The 24,656-nt window shown below is 32.6% G+C and overlaps 1 protein-coding gene across 1 annotated transcript in view; it reads right to left on the bottom strand.

The window, feature by feature from the left end:
- The window catches only part of LOC106869260 (sex peptide receptor), a 756,891-nt gene that overhangs the window by 371,202 nt on the left and 361,033 nt on the right, over nucleotides 1-24,656 (bottom strand). The window contains exon 4 of the mRNA XM_052967780.2: nucleotides 7,668-7,735. The gene's annotated coding sequence lies outside the window, so the exon portion shown is untranslated. The remainder of the gene's footprint in view (nucleotides 1-7,667; nucleotides 7,736-24,656) is intronic.

The raw sequence follows: 24,656 nt of genomic DNA, 5'->3' as shown, positions 1-24,656 counted from the left end.
GTTGCAAATCTTTTTAAGATTCACGGAGAAATGCTGTTCGAAAAAGAGAGATTAAACTATTAAATATGGCAGTTCGTTTAGCATCAAGCAACACAAAAGCCTATTTCAAGGACCTTGTGTTTGGAAGACTACAAGAAACTATTCGTTCATCCGTAAGTTGCCGGGCCTTGGTTTTCAAAATGGCCATATGAAAACAATAATGTAAATACCACCGTATAATGAAATCTCTTTATCCTGGTGAATAAACCATGTATTTTTGTGTAATTCTGAATGTTTTCAAAGTTACATCAGCAGTTTTGTTCGCGAAAGAAGTTACATAAGTATGATATTATAATTTTGCTTTTCACTCCGTTAGTTAGTGCGTACGTTATGCTCTGATGAGTTGTAATCACGAAAAATTACTACTATATATTGAGGCAGTGAAATAGTAGGATTTTTAGCAAGCCAGACAAAATGCGTAGAGATATTTCAGGAATATTACTGGATACAGAAGAGCCGCCCGGCATCAGTTAAAAGTTATTCATTATTTTCTTCAAGACATTCGACCAAATGACTTTAGAGTATAAATCAATTGATGTAAGGTTTACAAAGATGTAATTGTCGATATGTAGCAGCCATAAAATTTCTCGGATTTTATACTGAAGTTATTTGCAAATCGTCAGGTATTTTCTGTTTTTTTTTCATTTGTTGCCATGAACGGCTGGTTGAAACCACCATTACCTAATTATTTATTCCGCATCAGTATCATTAGCTACACATTTTCAAGCGAAGAAAACATAAATTGAACAAGATACATACATCTTATTAGCGTTCTTGAAAAAGATACAATTCTATCTATAATTCAACTTTTAGTTTGCTAAATCAATCTCCACTCATATAATTCACGTGAAAACAATTGTCATAATAAAGAACAGTCACATCGTCAATACGAACTATATCACTCAACATAAAATCATACAGAAAAAAATGCAAAGTTTTGAATATGTATTGGAAGAATTGCAGCAGAAGGAAATAGTTCTATATGTGGCATACAAGATTAAGCATTTGACCTGTTGTAAATAATGAAGCAGAAGCTGGGGCTGGCCCTGTTACACCACCACCATTACCATAATATCACCACTATCAACTTCAACAAGCACAAAAAGTAAAGACGATAGCAACAAGTACTACTACTATTGTCAGTGAATGATGATGATGTTGATGATGATGGTGCTGCGGATGAGGATGAGGATGATAATATTAATATAGAAAAATGATGTGTATATTAAACAAAACTTTCAGTAAATGCTGTAGAAGAAACGATAGTTAATATTGAATAGAAAACTAAAGTACAGAGAACTTTCAGAAAATAATAGGCATCCATAAAGAGACAAGTTATAACTACACGCAAAAAGGAAGCCGGTTTTCAAATCAAAGAAGATTGTATCAGATAATGCTACTACACATACAAAACAAACCGATAATTAAATCGTAAATAATATGACACAACAGAAAGTATAGCAATGTGAGAAACATATCGAAGGAGAAAGAAAAATACTAAGATTATAATGACATTAATAAGACCGTTGATAATGTACGGAATCAAACAAGCAAACATTCTAATATCCAGACACTACTCAATTTAACTGTCAACTTCAAACAGCAAATAACAGAATAAATCTCATTAGCATATCAGAACGTAGAAAACACTGAGGTAATTTTAATAAAAAATATTAAGCATAATGCATGATTTATCGCTGTATACCATTTTCCCAACTATAAATTAACATACGCCGTTACGAAAGGATCGCTAATTACGATGATGAATGCTGTTAAGAAATGCTTTTTTCTCAGTAAATTATCCTAACACAAAATAGCATTACATAATCCAGCAAACTCGACATTAAGAGTTATATCTAGTAAAGGTAGATTGTATTCTAACATTAGAAAATTACGCCTACAATAAACATAACCATAAAACTGTAAATAATATGTGCAACGCAACATCGGCAAAACATTGGCAAAATCATCAGCAAAATTCGAAAGTATAGGACTGGAGATAAGAGAGCTAAAGTAACTAATACCAGGAATATACAAGAAAAGTGGAACGGGTATGTACTCTGGAAATAAACGAGAAAATATAACAATCTAAAAGGATAGATAAGTTTTAAAAATTACTCGGCATTTCTGCGAGAAACATATATAAACAAATAAACGCTCAGCGTTTGTAAACAGTTATCAAGAAAAACAAAGGATAATGAACAAGTAATGAAAATAATGTGACCATTAAATGAACTGGCTTGTTCCCAACATATTTTTAGATAACATACACTCTTCCTAGGTTTTAACTTCGCCTATGCAAACAAAGCAGCTAAATTCTACATTTCTAACTATATACAAGAACGAATACCCAGGAGATCGAATTTCTATATAGCACAAGCTGTGATGTAATTAATTTTGCATAATATGAACCCCTCATAGGCAATACAATATGTAGTAAAGCTTGACTCAGGGTCAATGTAGAACACAGGTTGTGCAAGATAAGATCGGCAATGAACAACAACATGTTCATCAAGTGAATTGCAAAAGACGCTAAGCAATAATATTAAGCAACGCTGCTATACGGATCGAAAACAAGAAGGTAAAAATAACTTGCATTGGGACTCCTGATATAGACCTTCACGAAAGGTAAAGTTAGAAATATCAAAGATAGAGAGGAGACCAAACTCATTGTTATAGAAGAGATAGAGTTACAGCGAAATCTCCCTCTTACTTGAGTAAACCTATACAATGGAGATAAGTCAACAAATTCTTTACTCACAGCTAGCTGATTGTATGAATAATCTGAATGAAGTTGCTAAGAACAATTTCATAGGATTCAACATTGTTACCTTTAGTTATCCAAAATTTGCTTAAGGCAGACACCTCTGGATGAGAGGCATGTAATATTGATATTACACGTGTCTATACATAAAGAGAGTAATATTTCATATCAATGGACAGACAAAACGGGTAACTATGTATGGAACATGGTCATAAAAGACGTCCACTTTTATAGACGAAAATTTAACTATGAACAGAAGAGATTAGTAGCTAGCGCTCTTCTTAGTTAAAACTATGATATACTTCTTACTGCGAACATTATTATGGCCATTTCTACAGAAATATTCTACTTTGAAGAGGAGTTAGTAGTCAGAGACGACGAAGTGCATTGTTTCTTTGTATCGTGTTCATGTTATGAGTCCCCAATTACATAATTTGAGTGACTCGGAGTTTAATCGTCTGTGCAAAACAATTCATTTCTATTTTTATTCCACCGCAATTTATTCATTACAGAATTTCTTGTAATGTTTTTCAAGATTAGAGTAATGGTCAGATGTTTGCATTATATTCTATTTTGGCGGGGTATATTATAGATTTGTTGTTTAGTATTATTTTTATGCTTGTGTAAATAGTTATCATCAAAACAACTTCGATTTTTATTCAAGCATTTTGCTTTTTTTGGAAAGAAATGTACTCTGAAGTTTTTGTTTTAAATCTCTTGATAAATTATTTTTGATACTTCTTTATAGATACCGAGCCTGTTTGTCTACTCACTATAGCCTTTACATGAGCTTCCAGATTATAGATACAAAATGCAGAGATTAATTATCTGGTTTCCTATATCGGCATAAACGATCATTTAACTTTCAGATTCTAGCATTGTGCTGGTATTTCATTACTGGTGCAACTTGTAATTTTAGACCGGAATTGAATGTAATTTTAATAGAATTTATGATTGAATATTCCGAAGTCAGTAAAATAACAACTATTAATATCGTGTAATGACGACTAAGTATAATATTAATCTTTGAAGGTGTTTTATTTGCCTATGAAAGAAATCAAAGGCGTTACAAATTTATTTCTATATATCAATTCTGATCACTTTCAAATTATCCTTCTATGGGGAAATGACTTCTAACACCTGACCACTAAACCAAAATCAAACAATGTTTCAGAAACACCACATACCTTAAGATGGTGAGAGGGCAAATCCAGGGAAATGAAAGGAAAGGTCATGGAATACACAACGTCAGCTGAAGATGAATAAGATTGATGGGGTGGGGGTGGAGAATGTCTTATAATATAAATCAACTGCCTCTATATATTATGATGTATGATTAAATGATCTCTTTGAAAGCGAGAGGTACCCAGACTAAAGGGTGCAGAAACGTGGTGTTCGGACAATGATAGGGCTGGAGTTACATGAGAAAACGTCTAGATCATTCAAGATATGGAAGAAACATATTTCATCAACATTCCACGTAACTTACAAATCTGTTGGAATAATAGTAATTTTTCGGGCGCTGATTAAAATATCATTTACATTGAAAATATTCTGTCATTGATACTGAAATTCAAGATATAATAACAAAAACCAGTTTCGGCTATCTCCTTAGACTAGTAAGTTTTATTTATCACACTGCCATTTATTTAGTTTAACATAATTCTCAATTGGAATCAACGTGACAGAATGGGGCAAAGTCAAAGAGGAGTTCCGCATGTAGAGTTCATCTATTGTATAAAACAATTGGTGTCATGAAGCGGTATTGTAGCCTTAGGCAAATCGCTTCCTAATTTTATTAATGATACCATAAACATCAAAAATCACATTCGAAAGCCATGAAATATAGAGAAGTTTCTGATTAACTTTAATGTGACTATCATTTACAAAAATATCCTGCATTAATTTGGCATCGGAGGCAGTGAAACATCTTACCGATAAATATCAGTAACTGATTCACAAGAGAATTCATACATTTTTCGACAAACGATAGATGTGAAAGTCTTTGGGTAAAAACTAGTGTCGGATGGATTCCTTCAGGGATACTTACAAGCGATCTGGGATCATCTTACAGAGTTTCAAGATGTATTTAGAAGAAATTCGAGAGATTCTTTCATGAATGTTTTATATTCTCGAAAAGAAATAAAGAACATCTCATGAGGTTTCGAAAATTAATCAGTGCTTCTGAATATATCAAATAATTACTAGTAATATCGTATAAACCAATTTAAATATAAGTCAATAAACAAGAACAGCAATTTCTTTACAAGTTGATGATTAAAAAGAGGTGTATTGCTCAACATGTCCTCAACTACAAATTAATGGATATACATCATACTTAAATGTTGGAGCTTGCTTTTCTTACGTTACTAAACCAAATATCACATTCAATATTATGAGCCATGTATATGAAATAGTTATAGGTTCAACTACGCATGTGAGACGACTAGAGCTACCGCATAAAGTAGCATGCAGTGCAGAAAAAATAATGTCTTATTGAAACTCTCCCAAAGGCGGAGGAAGACATAAGCAGACATATTTCATTTCTCTTCATATGCAATTCCAGAACCCACAAAATCTTGGATTCAGTAACATAACACCTCCTAGTTCATAAGTTCCCAACAATGAAACTCGAGAAAAAATCCATTAATGATTTACAATATATTAACGGTGTAAGACAACCACCAAAATTTTCTAAGATTTATAAGAAAGGCTGAGCTTACATCAGACGAAAAATTATTCGAATGAGGAAATGTGAGGATCTTCGTGTCTTCTTGTAACGCATTGATTTGGCTGAACCAAATAAGATATAAAAAATATTTAGGAATGGGAATAAAATGTATATTTAATGAAAATATGTGTCTCAAAGAAAAACAATATTTCATAGCAAATGATAAAACCATGAGAACTATATCAGCCACAAATTTACAATATGCAATGTGCCGAGTGAGGATACATACAACCATATGTAAGATATATGTGTTCACAGTGATGTATCCTATCACAGTAATTCAAAATATTTACAGTTATAAAAGGAAACTCCTTTCAAATATTGCGAAATAATCAACCATATTTTCTTTCATACGTATGCATATGTATATGTATGTGTATGTGAGTGTGTGTGCGCGTGTGTGTGCGTGTGTGTGCGTATACGTATGTGTGTGTGTACATGTCTGTATGCATGTACGTGTGTGTGTGTGTGTACCTGGCCGCGTGCGACTTTTCGAGGAGTTAAATGTAGAATTTGCCCACTCATTCTTGCAGAATTAAATATTGTTATATGGTGATTCTGTTGGCGAAAGTAGTAGTTAGTCATTGTGTTGGAATTGCTCAATGGTGACATATAAACTCGATTTCTATTGAGCGATATACACACATTCGGTATATAAAATTATATCCTTGTCACATTTGTTTGTTGCTTATATTTTATGCCATTATCGTAAAGTTGACATCATATTCGCTTGAAACAAAAAACAAATTCTTCTATGCTTTAGAATAACTGTACAAAAGCAAGTGGTAGTTAGAACGTTTTGACAGGTCATTTACTATTTTATACCCAAGTATTGACATCCACATGCTGTTCTTCTTATATATGCTATTTTGTTTCTCGCGCTAAATACACACTTAGTCTTAAAAATACTCAAATTTATACACACATACATAAATATATATATCCATACACACACATATATAAATACATACATGTATGTATGTACGTATGTATGTATATATATGGATATATATATTCATATATTCATATATAATATATACGCACGCATATATACACATATGCTCATGAGGATTTATCGTAAGAGAAACTTATGACATGCATTTATATACATGTATATAAAGTATAAATACATATACATACATGTATATGTATGCATACATACACATACATACACGCATATCATACATACAAACACACACACACACACATGATGAAATTACATTATATGGCGCGCCTTGATGTCTTTAAAGATATTTTCCTATCACGACAGTACAAGTGAATGCATTTATATGTCATGTAAACCTTTCATTATACCATTAACTGAAGTCATCCAACTCTGCATTTTCTCTATTCCATTTTCTTCTACATTCCTCTTTAAATCACGAGAATTACAAATAACAATGCATTTATTTTGCTATTTTTATCAAAGCAAACATAGTATTATCACTTTTTCTCTATCGTGCATATGCTAATAATTAATTGTATCACTTGCATCTCTACATAATATGTAATTTTACAAAACGTGAACACAAATACTTTATCTACCGATACAGGCACATAATCGTAGAATGTCTCCATAAAAACCACAATTATGGTTGTGCTCACATGCAAACTCAAACACACACACACATACACACACACACACACACACACACATACACACACACACACAATCGCATCATACGCAAAAATATAGTTGCAATTTTATTCGTATATGTGTAAATATATACACGCGAAATGTATGTGTGTGAACGCCGACAGATACACACGCTAAGACCTTGCACAATCTGATATAGTAATATACAGTTCTATACGTTGTTTTCCTTTTAAGAAATACTATACAGTATACTGTATAAAATTTGGAATATCTTTCGCCGAAACGTAATTAAGAAACATCCATTTATTCTAAAATATTCGCAATTATGTTATATGTACATAATACGTATGTTAGTATTTTTCACTGAGATAATACGTGACTTAATCTATATAGTCACGTAGGATGTGTTGACACTTATAATACTGATTATTACAATTAGGAATGCGAAAATTCAGTTATGGAAGACGATTCTGCGTTGATATTTTATTCCATTTTCTTGGTGGCACAATTTAATGAAATCAAAATATATGGCTTACCACGCATATAAACAATCTTGCCACTAAATTGTTGCTGTGTTTCCTCTAATTATGTGCTGTTCTCTCACCTGAAATAAATGAAGAGATACACGTGAAAAATATGATTTTTATAATGCTCCATGCCTAAATGGCACTTATGTTTTTTGGAAACGTATAGTTATAATTAAATATTAGAAAGATAGCCAAGAGCTTCCGCGGTACATCTATAGCGAGAAAAAGAAAAGGCAAAGAATACAAATAAAACTTTCAATCACACTGTCAAGTTAAAAAGCTTTATGAAATAGATGAATCTAGTTAACAAAAATAAAGGTAAAATTTTGAACTTGTCTGACTGTCATGGTATTAGAAATTTATTAGGCGTTATATTTTACCTGGATACGCATACTTACCACAAAAACACAGTAAATGGAAATGCATGCATAATCCTACTTTAGCAAAGCTGATTTATGCGTCCTCAACAAGAACTTTCTGAATAATATTCTATCTAAACTTAATATTTTACTAAAATTGTAGAATAATATCATGTCTATTTTAAGGCAAACATTCTTACAATTTCATAGAGGAGATACTAATCCACCATTTAAGATAGTAGAAAATTAACCGTTCAATTATTTATATTTGAATGATCAACTTGATACATGAATTTTACTCTCCTTGCATGAAAAAGGATAAGCAATCTGTCTCGATAAAGATATAATTTAAACATGCATTTTATCGCTACTATTATGGATTTATTTTCAGAGTAAGTCAGAAATATTACTACAGATAAATAATATCCGTCACCTATTGAGAATGCTTGACGAAATAGTCCCCTATATCATTTATATTACGTAATGCATTTATGAACAAATGAATCAAGACGCGTTGTATAAGTGCAATGCAGATTTTGAGCAAAATTTAGATTCTAATCGTATTATCTTATACTTACATGCGTTGAATGTACAAAGTCTCTCATTGCATAGTTTAGAGAGTATATAATATCAATTAACTAGTTATGTTTTATGTATATATATATAAGTATACGTGTATGTACATACACACACACACACACACACACACACACACATATATATATATATATATATATATATATATATATATATATATATATATATATATATATATATATATATATATATATATATATACATATATATATCTTAATAGTTATCGCCAAGCCAACATGGCAGTCCAAAAAATAGGACGAATGCTGCCTGCTATTTGGAGGTGCTTGTCAAGCTCTCGTAAACATATAATAATTCTAGTGAATATGTTATTCTTTGGACTTATTCGTTCTAAGCTTAGTACTTATTCTATCGGTCTCTTTTGCTAAGTTACGTAGATGTAACACACCAGCATCGGTTGTCAAGCGATATTGGGGGGACAAACACAGACACCCAAACGCACACACACGCATACATACATATATATACATATACATATATCCGACGGGCTTCTTTCAGTTTCCGTCTACGAAGTCCACTCACAAGGTTCTGGTCGCCCCGAGGCTATATTAGAAGTCACTTGCCCAAGGTATCACGCAGTGGGACTTAACCCGGTACTATGTGGTTCCTAAGGAAGCTACTTACCACACAGCCACTCCTACGCCTACATCTAAAGAAATAAAAATTATAATAAGAAATGAAATTCTCACAACTAAAAAGTAGAAGTTAAATAAATATATCGATTTGGATTCGTGCTAATAGATATAGTCGAAAATAGTGTGGTAGCCAACCTTTGTAAAACCAATATAAATTCTATTAAGGCGAATGGTAGTATGACCCACTTCCTCAAAAACAAATCTAGCGATCTAAATGTATAAATACTTACACACACACACTCACATACATATATACATATTCCGGTGTATATATATATATATATATATATATATATATATATATATATATATATATATATATATATATATATATATATACATATATATATATATATGTGTGTGTATGTGTTTGTGTGTGTGTGCGTGTGTGTGTGTGCGTGTGCCTGCGTGTGTGTGTGTGTGTATTTTTGTATGTAGTCATGGTAGTGCGTGCAGATATGTGTTCAGACGGAGGCAGAACGAAAATAACTGATATCTATATTATAATGGAGACAGTTTCTTATTATTTAGGTATGTAACAGTTACTAAAAATAATAAAAGAAAACAATTATTAAAACCTTGATTGTCTGGAATTTCATGTTCCAAGAAATTTCCTATAATTGCGATTTCCGAACTTCATTGAAATTTTGAACTCCAATTGTTCACGAATTTGAATAATCGTAGCATTCATTGCAGAGTCTTCCGTTTTCATTTGCAAACACTTTTACTCTTTATTTCAATGTTTTCATTTCGAGTTTTAATTCGCTATTTCTAAAACCCACAGTTTATTCTATGTACGTAATATAAAAACATTATTTATTGAATGAATATTTTTTTTAATATCGGTATAATTTTTGTAAAAAATTTAAATGTAATTTTGTTATTATGGCTGTTTGGAACGTTATTAACCGTACAATAATAACTATGTAGACCGGTTTTAGTCCATTTCAAAACTTGAAAATCATGTGAAGAGCCTTATCGGCAAATAAGAAACACAAAATTGTAAATATTTTCAGAGGAAAAAGGGAACAATTCAACGGAAGGTTGGTTGTTGTTTCTAGCACAACTCAAATCACCCTCCGTTTTCACTCTCACATGTATTGATGCTTTTTCTGTATTTTTCTCCCATTAGGCACATTTTACGGAATTATGATGTCGAAGTAACATTAATAGAATATAAGCAACAATATAGAATTTTAATCTAAATTTTTATCCCATCTTATTCAAGCGAGCGAATATGTGTGCGTGCATAAGAAAGAAACATTTTCTGACAGAAAAATATGCTATTAAAATTAATTATCGTTTCCGTAATTCTTTTTTAAATCACTGTGAATACTATTAAAATGAATTATCGTTTACGTAACTCTTTTTTTATATGACTGTGAATAAATGCCGGTAATGACCTTTTCAGGTTCTCCAATATTTTAATTTATAAACATGAACAATCATGGGCAGGAAGTGGGGTTGCAAAAATTCATAAGTTTTCAATTTTTTTTATAACATATAAATGTATAGGGAGAAAAATATTGAAAAACACGAATACATGCGTGGGTGATAAAGAAACAAGAAGGGTTGTCTTGGGGTGCGCTAGAAACAACAGCCAAATCTTTGAATCACTAACTTTTCACTCTGAAAATATTAACAATATTGTTTTTAAACGAAAAGGTTCCTCCCATAGGTTTGAATTGCAAAAGAAATTGGCCAAAATAGGCCCGGAGTGGGTTAAGGAGAGAAAGGGGATCGCAAAAAAAAAAAATTTTCACACAGAGGTATCCTCCCCAACCACATCATTTGGAAGGTTGAAGTTTAAAAAGAATGGGGAAAATCCTCGTCAAAACTGAGTAGTCCCAACTTATTTGGTCTTCCTGGTCCGAAATTCCGCTTTACCGAAACTCCTCTCCCCACTCTCTAGGAAAAATTATTTCCCATAAATACCAATATACTCTAAAGCCTCAACGTCTAAGCAGTATTTGTTGAAACTTTCGTTGAAATGTATCCCTTTTTCTAGATGTTATGAGGCAACAAAGTCGGGGGAGTACACATCTATAGTGATGCCCTTGTATTTATACGAGTTTTTAATTTCATCTCTATTTCAATCTCTCTCGCCCCGTATTTGGACTACCATGATATTTGTTTAAAAAGAATGATTATGACTGTGAAAAAATAATTATTTAAAATTCTTGCCGCGAGGGCAGCTTGGGAGAGGTGGGGATAAGTCGATTACATCAACCACAGGTACTTATTTTATCGACTCCGAAAGACTGAAGGGCAAAGTCGACCTCGGCGGAATTTGAACTCAGAACATAGCGACGGGTGAAATACTCCAGCGTGTTAACGATTCTGCCATCTGACCGCCTTATGACTGTGATAAAATAATGAAAGCAATATTTAATAAGCAAGTGAGCACTATTATACAAAGAAATAATTAAAATAAAATATCATTAAAATTATTAGATTTGGGAATCAAATGTCAAATTATTATCGCGTGGTTAGTAGAAAACCGCGTGGAAGGCGGTCTTTCTTCTAGTAGGTTTAAATGGAACAAACAGCATAAATGTAACTCAATACATAAACATACATCTGCAAATTATTTCCCTGTAAATTAGCATAAATAACTGAATGACCAAGCGTTACTTGGGTTGTACTTATTTAGAGCACATACAAGTGCAAGATATCACATGTATGTATATGTGCATCTTTACACATATGTATATTTATGTGAATATATATATATGTTTATACATACATATATATATATTTATGTGAATATTTATGTGTGAGTGTGTAGGTTTATATATATGCATATAAATCTAAATATATACATATATGTGTGTGTATATGCATAGGCATATATACATGTATCTATGTAAATGCATAGGATTTTCTATTTGATTTGTACATGGTGCTATATTTTGGTTCACTTCTCACACAGCCATTTGAGAAATATTCAGGAACAAATCGAACGATGAGCAAGCGGAAATATATGTGATTATGAGAATATTAATGATATTTCTGACAGCCAGAATATTTTTTTTCTACAAAACCTAATTCTTGCTGATGACGACGACGAAATTGGCAACAAGCTCTGATAGCTGCTATTTTCGGAAGTGAACGAATTACTCACCTAAGTAGAAAATGTTGTTCCAACATGTTCCAGCTATTATTCGATAGATAATATATATCAAATAATCTTATAAGAAAATAAAAATGCAAGCAAATAACATAGCAAATGTTTCAGTCGTTAAATTATCATACACGCAAACGCACTATTCGTCTTGCTCCGTTTCTAATGCTTTTATTCAGGCGATATGATGAGAATCTACACCAAATATGAGGCATCTATTTAAATATCTCCCTAATTTTCTTCTATGAAATTTATTTTCATTATCTGTGTTAATTGCAAAAGTTGTTTTTGAATTGAAGTTACTTCTCATGGTAGTAAGCAAAGGGTTTCTCATGTAATAATGTCATGTTATTTATAATTTCTGAAGCGAGATATAAATATAAATGTGACTGAATATGTTTCCCTAAACATTTCACATTTGGTTATTTGTCTCCATGTTGACATAAAAACGTTAGACTTTACAGAGAACTTGTGTATCAATTAGTGTTTGATGAAAATATTGTACTGGGTTAAAAGAAAATGCTTTTTATCCGTTTTCTATTTACAATTATGAGACACCAGCCAACTATAGACAGTTTGAATGGTGTAGGAGCATATAGCTGGCAGACGGTTCATTTGTGTTTGTAAGTATATGCCTGCATCTGCGCGTATGTACGAGACACAAATGTCTCGCGTTATAGAAAAATTAGACGGCATCTCGCTACAATCATCTCATCTGTATTTAGACTATCTAATAATTAGTGCCACATTGTCAAAGTGTACTATATAACATATCTATAAAGTTAGTAATCAACACTTTGTGATGAATTGATTTTAAGAATGCCTTATTGACAATACCATCTTCGACAAGAAATGAGTGTTCATTTCGTTTCGTCTCCCCTTGGAATGTTTGTCAACAACTGAGCAGTAAACTTTATATCGAAAATAAATATGAACCTACTATTATTAACATATATCAAACAGAGTATGGCTTCCAATGACTGTAACACAAATTGGCTAAGAAACCTAGTGATATGTTATATAGAAACATTGTTGGCACACTAAGGTATAATATTGTTTTCTTCTCTAGGCACAAAGCCCGACATTTTTGTGGAGGGGGCCAGTTGATTAGATCGACCCCGGTACGCAACCTGTACTTAATTTATCGACCCCGAAAGGATAAAAAGCAAAGTCGACCTCGGCGAAACTTCAAATCAGAACGTAAAGACAGACGAAATATCGTTAAGCATTTCGCCCGGCTTCCTAACGTTTCTTAATTCTCTATTGTCCACAAGGGGCTAAAAATAGAGGGGACAAAATAGGACAGACAAAGGGATTAAGTCGATTACATTGACCCCAGTGCATAACTGGTACTTAATTTATCGACCCCGAAATGATGAAAAGCAAAGTCGACTTCGGCAGAATTTGAACTCAGCGCGTAACGGCAGACGAAATACCGCTAAGAATTTTTACCTTGCTAATGTATAGAATTCGATCAAATATATATATATAAGTATGCGATTTCATCATCTTGTTAACTTTAGACCCCGATAATAGTTAAGCAGCGTAGAGGATGTCGCAAACAAAAATACTAAAAATTGTTGACATGTTCTTACTTGTATTTTTTTAATTTGACCTATAGAGTTTCCACATCATGCATAGTGTGCGGCCGTCTCAGCACGCAACGTTGGACCCTAGATCAAAAATAACTTCTGAAGTATATTTTGGAAAGGAAAGGGAACACTATGCAGTCACCATGAATTTAACGGTATGACAATATCATTCAGAACTGACGAGCAAAAATACGTAAGCATCAGATACACTCGCACGTGTTTTCTAAGTTAACGGTCATGAAAGATAATCCATTAATGTTTACGTATATCAAAGCCATAAGCGTGAAATGTACATTTTCCCCTATCATGAAGATTTAGATCGTAGACGTAAGCGATCTGAAAGACTTCATATTTTCAAAACCACTTCAATTAAATATAAAATGCTACTGCAAAAATGCATCATTAAATTTACTAAAACAGAACGATTCTGAAACAAAACTATATGCAAGTAACACAAATGAAATGAAATATAAATTATTTTATTATATATATATATATATATATATATATATATATATATATATATATATATACATACGTATGCAGGTACGCAGACATATAGTCGTCTCAAACTGATAAAGTCATATATGCACGTATACACACAATCACATACATACACGCGCACTCCACGAATTTAATGGTAAAACGAAGGGAAGTTAGTGGTTATGTTTGTTGCAGAAACATAGTTCACTAACTAGCACATGTTTGGAGTCATGATTGTTCTATAAGTTTGCTCTTATATCCTATGTTCACGTGTCAACACTACCTTCTGTTGAAGTTCTATGCTTTTTAACCGACTCCGAACGAATGGATAAGCATATATATAATTTTTACTAGTGCTAACCGCACATTAAATACTAAAACAATAGTAAGACCGTTCCCATGTAACAGAATTTTATTCTTATTAAAGTTATTGTATTTTGCGTTATTACTACAGTTATAAGGAAGACTAGCTTAAAAAATTGAGAAACCCTGCGTTTAATATAAAATTACTTGTAGCATATTTAAATAATTAACGAACATTTCCTTTAAGCGACATGTTGTCACTTTATGAGAAACCGAAATGTTCCTTGGGTGATTCAAGATAGATTTTAGATATTGGTTTTGGAACTTACATATCATATTGCACTAATGACAACTTACTCTTCTGATGTATTATTCGAAGCACACTGCATAATATATTTGCATAAATCACTCACTATATATTCTATAAAATACATACGCATCGGACATCTCCCGAGTGTCACATTATAGTAATTTTCGTAGCTTTATTAATATTCGCATGTAAAAGTGATAGACTCAATAAGATATTTCTTATGAATTTCTGAAGGACTGTTAGAAAAACAGCATTGATATAATTAAAAGGCAGCTCTTTCGATTCTACACTTACGTTGACAATGAAGTATCAGTCCTTAAATTATTTCCATTCTTCTCGCTGTTTTCAATACGATTCTCTTTTTTCATAGCATCCGCGATTCAGATTTCAACGCTTATCCATTTCTTTCACAACGATTCAAATGAGACATACTGTATCACAAAGGGGTGCCTCCGATTCTGCACACAAACACGTACACACACACATGCTTATGTATGTGTGTATATTTGTGTGTGTTGTATGTCTCAGTGTATGGTTGTACTTACATATATATGTATGTGTGTATGTGTCTGCGAAGAGGTGCGTGTATTAGCGTATATGCGTTAATATGTAGCGTGATCCTTTCATACTGTGTTTTCATTTGTACACATGATCTAGTACTCTTTCACTCTTAGTTATATTTACTACGAGAGAAGGCTTCTATAAGTGGGCCAGTTGGATTATCTGATGATAAAAGCAGTAATGCTGACACTGTTTTTTTTTTATATAAAAGGAAAGAAGTCTATATTAGTCCATATAGTGTGGTATTTCAGAAAAGATGTACTCGACGTACCTCACGTGCCTTCGAACAGAAACCATTGCACCGAATACTTGCCTGGGGCTACACACCAGCAGAAAATATAGATTGCAATTTTCTTATTTATGTGTTTTATTCACGCCAAATATGTCTATAAGTGATATTAGCATAATTTGGTCATGTGTCTCAGACATGTCTTTTTCATTGTAAACGCACTAAATTTCTTGTATCATTGCATAACTGCTTCATAAACGTTTCACTATTGCTCACTCACTAATAATAACAAAAAAACAAGTTAGATTTCTTTCTTAATATATCATAAGATATCCGTAATCAAATGCAACAGTCCTAGTTTTGTAACTGCCGGCTGACATTTAAATTATTGAATTTTTACACTATAAAAAGAAAAGCTTATAATTTCAAGACGTTTGAATTATTCCAATAGCTAACTCGTTCATATTTCTCTTCTCTCAAACAGTTTGTAACATTGACAGTGTATTATTAGGCTGAAATATCCAGAGATATTGGAAATAGATCTAGAAGTGAGTCTATGTAACTATGAAAGTGAGACGCTCTGAGGATTTATGAAATTCAAGACGGCAATATGTGACGAAAAAATATTATGGCTGCTGTAAAGATTAATGTAAGGTTATTTGTCAGAGAGAACAATTGTAGAAATATAGATCCTTGCATTACATAGAAAGGAAAATGAAAGTTAAAATAAAACCCTATAATCTTGGTTTTTACTTATTAATGTTGAAGGTAAAACAATCCGAAAGGTGACAAGAGAAAAGGAAAGTATCTGTATGAAAAAGAAATTGAAAGAAAATGCACTGCGTATATAAACATGGATCATATGGTGAAGTTTCATCTATAGCATTAACTCTTTTACATTTTATTTTCTCAACAATACATCTTCATTTAAAAAATCTCTCACTTGAAGAATTCTATTAGATTTATTTTCATTCTAAAGTTAGAAACGTCTTGTATTTCGGAGAACCTATTAATTTGGGCATCTTCGGGTGACATATATGTTACACATATATGAAAGTATATATTTGCTTGTTATATAATAAGATGATTTATCAGTAATGCAGAATAATATCATATCCGTATGCCTTGCTCCATGTCACGTCTCATACATAAATTATTAATAATTGGTAACTGTCAGATATTCTAACATAACGTGAAATTGTGTGCATTTCTGAATAATATATACATAATTTACGATGTGTTGTTAACAATTATCTATGAGCACTTCATTATACAGACTGTCACACGAAACAAGTTGATACATGTAGATTCTTAGATTCTTTGGTCAAAGTTTTGTACGATTGGCAGTCGAAAACTGGCACTGTTAAAACGAGTCTGTGAAGTTGCCCTCTAGCTCTTATTCTACGTGAGATATGTACGCTATCACTATTTTGCATAAATCTATTTTATAAATCTGCGTTTTACTGAGCGGAAGGTTATCATACCATGTTTATTTAAAGAAAAAAAGTCGATTAGCTAAGAGTCCCATATTTGGAGTAACGAGTTTCAACAGAAGGTGTAGCTTGGAGATTACGGAGTCTCTTCAGGTCGAATGGTTATTTCTCCGCATTGAGTGGTCATGGATCTGAAACTACGGACATGTGATTTGAATAACACATCACAGATTCTGCAGGCAAGATTAACCGGCATGAATGAGATCAAGAGGTAGACAAAGAAGGTGTTGGCTGGATAATATTCATAGTCTCAGTCGATTATGCTTGGACGTCTAACCGGAAAATCTAATGACAGCCGCTTCTGATGAGACCCTAAGGAAGAAATACCTAAGGACTCTGCTTCCATGACCCGTGAGGGACAGGAAAATAGAGTCGTGAAGACAGATGAATGTATATGTATGTCTGTGTATATGCATGCATTTGAGTATATGTACGTATACGAGATGATACTCAACAGAAACCGGAAGTTCGCAATATATTTTATTCACTTAATTTTACATGTTTATACTTTTATCGCCTTCCAAGTATTCTCCATTTGAAGCATCGCATAGGTCCAGGCGCGTTTTCCAGTGTTAGAAGCAGTCCTGAAAACCAGACAAGAGTTGCCTTTTAACATTTCCGTCGTTTTTTTCTTCACCTCTTCCATACCTGCTGAATATATTCTTTTCAGACCTTTTTTTCATTCCGTGGGTCACAAACGTAACCCAACCTCACAAGCGTTACCCCGCTTGTTATGGTGGGTAAGCGGGGTAACACATTCAGTCGAGATTGCTTTTGATTTTCCTTGAAGAAACGAGACACTATTTTTGCTGCAACTCTTTTTCATTCGCAATTCCTTGTTCAAAATTCGTTGGTAAGAACTCCAGGCACACCAGTCATATCAACAAGTTCGCCTCGTCAATTGTTCTATGACGGTCCTCCAAGATCACATCATGTATTTTCATAGTGTTTTCATTCGTGCCGGGTGTGGGTGGTTTGGAGCCCGCATGGAACGAGGGTGGTTTTCAAGCGACGAGTGACAATTCCTAAAGCGTGAACGCTACATGGGTTTTGTTCTTGGCTGCCTTCTTGTAAGCTATTTGAAACATGACATCTGTTTTGGGCATTGTTTCCTCCAGCAGAAAACAATATCACAGAAGTATGCTGTTCTTTCCTATCAACCATTGTAAAAGTGGACGAACAGGGTAGAATCACTGCAAAACAAAAGTGCATGACATAGCAGTACTATGTCTTTTGATGATGCAGGTCAGCAGACTGATGCCTGCGATTTACATCAAGTGATTTCTAGTAGCAGAAGCCTAAACAACACCGGTCTTGTCCAACAGAGAACGTTTCCGGTTACTTTGAGGGAGGTACTGCCTCGTATATATGCACACATATATACATATGTATTTCCATACATGCATACATATATATATATATATATATATATATATATATATATATATATATATATATATATATATATATATATGTGTGTGTGTGTGTGTGTACGTGTGTGTGTGTGTGTGTGCGTGTGTGTGTGTGTATAAGAGCATTAAATTTTATCTGATCGACACACACTGCTGTTACGATTAGTGAACCATTGACATTACAATAAATTATATATATGCACACACATATGTACGTATAAGTACATACACATATCCATGTATGTGCCAGTATACATACATACATACACACACACACACACACACACACACACACACACATATATATATATATATACCTATTTATATATATATATATATATATATATATATATATATATATATATATATATATATATATATATAAACATAATTTAGGGATCAGCAAATATTTGCTTCACCATATACCGAAGTTCAGAAATAGCAGCTAAAAAAGCTGAGACTCCAACAGGTAGCATTACTTGTACCTCACAAAGGCAAAACAAGAAGAAAAAACAATGAAAACTAACCATTCCGAAGAATCTATTTCTGAACTTCGGTATATGGTGAAGCAAATATTTGCTGATCCCTAAATTATGTTTATAAATATATATGAACTTTTAAATAAGTTCTCCACCGATAATGGTGCTTACATACCGAAGGGCTTGGTAAAAGTTATTAATTGTTGATTTATTAAGAAATTAATAAATTGATAATCCTTTACCCTTTTAATTTGTAATAATTATATATATATATATATATTTATATATATATATATATATATATATATATATATATATATATATATATATATATATATATATATATATATATATATATATATATATATATATATATATATATATATATATATATATATATATATATTATAGCTAAAATTGTAAATAAAGATGGAAAAGGCACAAAAAAATATTTGACAGTATGTTTAATATTTTTGTTACAGCAAGGGATTTAATATATACCCGGTTTCGAGGTGTCCATCTTATCAAACATTATAAAAGAAGTTTTGGGAATTCAAAGAGAAAAGAATTGGTGGTTAACATTTTGTACCCATGTTTTAGTGCATAGTGAAATTTTACTTTAGATTCATTTCTTATATGTGTTTTGTGTATGTAGGTTTGGCGGTGATGTTCAAGAGTTCACGTTTCTGGAATTCTATTAGAAAGAAGTCTTTTGAATTGAAAAGGTAGCCTCTATTCTAACTACGGCTAGATGTGTGTCAGTGTGTATTTGGAATATATTGTCAAAACATTTTTCCTTTTCTTTTCGATTGAGAAAATATGATCAGAGGTTAAGTGCTTCTTTTAAGGATGGTCATTCAAAGTCTGTGTCTGTTGTCGTGGTGTGTATGTCTGTGCATTTGTGAGTTAGTGTGTGTGTATGTGTGAGGTTGTCTGTGTGTGTGTACGACAGATTTTTACTTATTGCTTACTCGTGGGTGCTTAGATATATCTCATGTGAGGAAAAGCTGAATACACTCACAGATTCAAAAATATGCTGCTGAACCTCAACATCAATATTCAATTCACAATGGAGTTTAACACTAATGAACTTGCCCTCCTGGATATGTTAATCACCAACAAGGATGGGAAAATAGACATGGACATAATCTATAAACTCCAAACGGGAGCTTCTATTCACATTATGCCACACAAAACACATCGAACTGAATATTCTTGAATATTGTGCAAAGTAAACTTGCACAGTAATATCCGACCCATCTATGCATGAAAGAAGACCGGAAGAACTTCAAAACATACACATACAAGTAGCATTCCCATTAGGCTTAATCACCGATGGAATGGAAAGGGAAACATATTGATGTCCAGGAAGTAAGGAAAACGAAAATCAAAACAGAAAAATATTTCACAATATGTGTTAACTTTCAACCCCAGAAGCACCTCATCCACAAAAACCTCCCCGTTCTACTTGAAGAAAAAAATGAAAAATTCTGGAAACATACCAAATTATCAAAAGCAAAAGGCAGCTCAAAACACTCAAACAAATTCTCACTAGAACAAAAACACAAAAACAAATCCCTAACCCAACTACGACAAAATGTAGAAAACAAATTGTGGAACCTGCTCATACCTAATGGAAATACCTAAATTCAAATTTAAAGATGGACAAACCTTTAAAGTAATAGTAAACTTCACTTGCAACTCCGAAAACTTAATTTACGCGATAACATGCGGTGGATGCCAAAAAAACTACATAGGCCTGACGGCCGTTTCTTTGCATGGAGGATTGATGATACACGGCCAAAAGATCCGAGATGAGAACATAAGGAAGATTCCCTTAAGTAATCACATTGCAAACTGTGCGGGAATGGTCTTACCCAGTTTTAATTTCTTCCCTCTCTAGAAATGCTCGCACTCTTTCACCCATCAAGAGAAAATAAATAGCAATAACTAATTCATCAACAAATATAAAACACAACTAAATATCGAAACACACATCATTAATCAATAAATAGGGACCTGTCACACACACACAAATACACACACACACATACACACACACACACACACACACACACACACACACACACACACACACATCAAAGACATAAAAATAAACAAGCTTTTGACGGTTTAATAGATATTCCAAAATTATGATGCTATGACGTTAGGTGTTTTCATTATTTTGTACAACCCCTGTATATATATTAAAAGTTCCTTATAGAACTATAATCATAAAAATGTATAGAACCATATTTTCACCCTTAAATTTGAGAGACAAATACTCATAACGTTTTTCTTTTAAAAATTCATTGCTTGAGATTGAAACCATGAAGTTTCTCGAATTGAGTTCTATGATTTTAGCTTGATTAAAATATAGCTTGCTTTTAAAATTAAAAAGTTAATTATATACTTAAATACACTTTTTTACTGTATAAGTTTTCATGATATTTTACCTCACAACATTTTTTATACAAATTTTTGTTGCATGGGTCTAAAACTATAAAATTCTTCATGCTTTCTTCTATCATTGAAGCTAACATAAATATATTTGCCCTCAAATGAAAAAGTTATTTCGATTGGTGGCATTACTTACTCTGCTATAACGTTGCTACAAATTTTGATGTAAACTGTTTCTACTGGATCAAATTTAAATTTTCTTATGCGAAAATGTAGCTAGCGACCAGTCCTCTTCAAAAATGATAACGGTTTTGAATTTGGCTAGGAAGTGAATTAGCGACAATCTCTCTCTGAAAGGTGCGTCCTTAAGAATATTATTCAACTACTACCGTAGTTGAATCATATATATATATATATATATATGAGTATGCATGTGTGTGTATGGATGTGCATGTGCGTGCGTATATATATATATATATATATATATATATATATTTGTAAAATAGTTATTGTATACCTGAACACCTTTACACGCAAATGGTTGTAGATAAAATATTTATGTTTATATGAATATGGATATGTGTGAGTCTGTATATGTTTGTACGGGTGGAAGTATATGCCTGTGTTTCTGTGATTAATTTAAAGAACGTACAGTAATTTCGTTTCTTATTATGTGCCAACGTCTGATTCAGAGTAAAGAAACTCTTCAGAGATTTTCGCGTCTCGATTTATTCATCTTCTATAAATTACATATGTATAACAAACGATTTATTAACTAGAAGAAAATTGCTTTTATTTTATTGATAGCGTATTGGTATATCATGGCTTTGAGTCATACAAAGGTAGACACCTATGATAACTAAATTTAATCCTGATTGATGTTCAGCCATAGAACGAATAAGAAAAATTACTGATTTCTAAATTAAATTTTCTGTATTGCAAATTTGGATTTTAGAAATCATGCGCAATTAACCTACAGGTTACGGAGCTGTTTATAGAAATATATATATAGAATGCAGATGAAAATATTACAGTATTCCATAAACAATGCTAGGTTTCACTATTATCAGTAAAATGCAGAATACAAATAATTTGTTTGGCGTCTTCTTATCCTTACAATCAACGTGTGCAGCTACAAATGTAAATTATTAAATATTTTCAACCTTTCCTCATAAATTTAATGTCAGCAGCTGTTTGATATTTCCTGCTTATTACATAGTACATCTTACTATAATTTAGAATACGTAGCGTAGCTCCAAGAAAAATACATGGTTTAAATGAAGGGAATTATTCATTACCTTCTCGAGAGAAAATAAAATGCGCAGAAATTATGTACACGTGTGAGTGAGACGCACCTATTTCTCGTCAAGTAAATTTTGAATTTTCTAAGCCATTGTATTTTGAACTAAGCTCAGTCTAGAAATGAATTCATGAAAAAAAAAAAATAACGAATCACCTTTTCTCTGTATGATTATTTAAATGATTATCTCCGTAAAAATATTGAATATAGGTGCTATCATTTATAATTTAACTGCTAAGATTTCGTTAAATCACTTCATAAAGAAAAACAAATATTATAAATGACTGCATGTAATGAACCAAACCGCTTATATATTTAGGCATTATTTAAATATGGAAATATAAAGCAGAGTTCGTGCAGTATACATTACTTCACGATTATTCCAGAACGTATAATTGAAGCTTATAGGTTCCCGACTATTTTGAAAAACGTGGTATTAGAGAAAGAGCACATAATATCAAGCACTATTAGATATCAGTAAAACGCGGTGAGCTGGCAAAATCACTAGCATGCCGGACAAAGTACTTAGCAGCAACTCGTGTATCGACATTCGCTTTCATTCTTTCGGAGTCGACGTAATAGGTAGCATTTGAACCCTGGGGCCAATGTAATAAACTATCAACCTCCCGCCAAATGGCAGGTTTTCTGCCTATAATAGAAATGATTATATATCAGTTAGGCCAATGTGAAGAATTTTGGAATAATTATTAGACAGAATTTAGAGAAACCTAGCTATAATTTATTGACTCTCCTTTAATTTGTTAAACGTATGTATTGGACATTGCTGTAATGAGAATTGAAACTCACAAGTTAAAATAGAAAATTAATCGATCTAATGCGTTTTATCTGGCACATAAACATCTCAAAGCATCTCTGCCCTTCAAATTATTAAATACCCTTAAGACGCACATATATTTGTAAATAAAGTGAAATACGAGACAGCGGGTGGATTCAGTTGAATACATACTTGTTCTAAAATGGGTAGACTTTTGCTAACAAAAGCAAAAATACTTATGTCGTAATAGTATTACAATTTATTCTATACACATTGATCTTCTTGGGCTCTGATCTGGACGAAAGAATTATACCACGACTTTTGCAGGTATTCCTGGACTGATAGGTTTGACGTGATCGCTCTGGCATCATGAATATTTGAAAGCTTATGGCTGATAGCAAAGAAAAGAAGCCGACGGTGAAGAAACTGTAGAACATGGAATTTTCTGGAGTGGAAAGGCTATCAAGAATAATCAAACGGAAGTTTGGTGAGATATACTATTGCTAAGGTGGGGATGTGATCCGAGTGAGTCGCGAGAATAAGAATAAAGGTACGGAAATCAGTTCCGTGGAGAAGGTGCTACTTTAATAAGGGTAAAAAAATAAACAGATGAAGGATGGATTATGCTGGCGAACTAAGTCTAGAAACTCTCGATTAACGATTACATTTGATAGCTAGTTTCCAGAAGTCGGTACAAGATTCCTGTTTGAGTGGCAGCGGTAGTGTTCCGAATGAGCTTTGTATAGGAGCTGTTGCTATCGAAAGAAAACAAATCCCAGTCTTCATTAGGCTTATCAAATGACAGTGTTTCTCGAAGAAATCTTGCTCATTTCAAGTGACACGTGTACTTTCTACATGTCCATAGGTATAATTGCGTAAAGGGGCATGTTTATTGACTGCTTTATTCATTTATGACAAGTGAATGTGC

The sequence above is a fragment of the Octopus bimaculoides genome, chromosome 5 (genome assembly GCF_046866305.1).
Source record: "Octopus bimaculoides isolate indiv1 chromosome 5, ASM4686630v1, whole genome shotgun sequence".
Lineage (NCBI taxonomy): Eukaryota > Metazoa > Mollusca > Cephalopoda > Octopoda > Octopodidae > Octopus > Octopus bimaculoides.
This window is presented reverse-complemented; position numbering and strand designations above follow the sequence as displayed.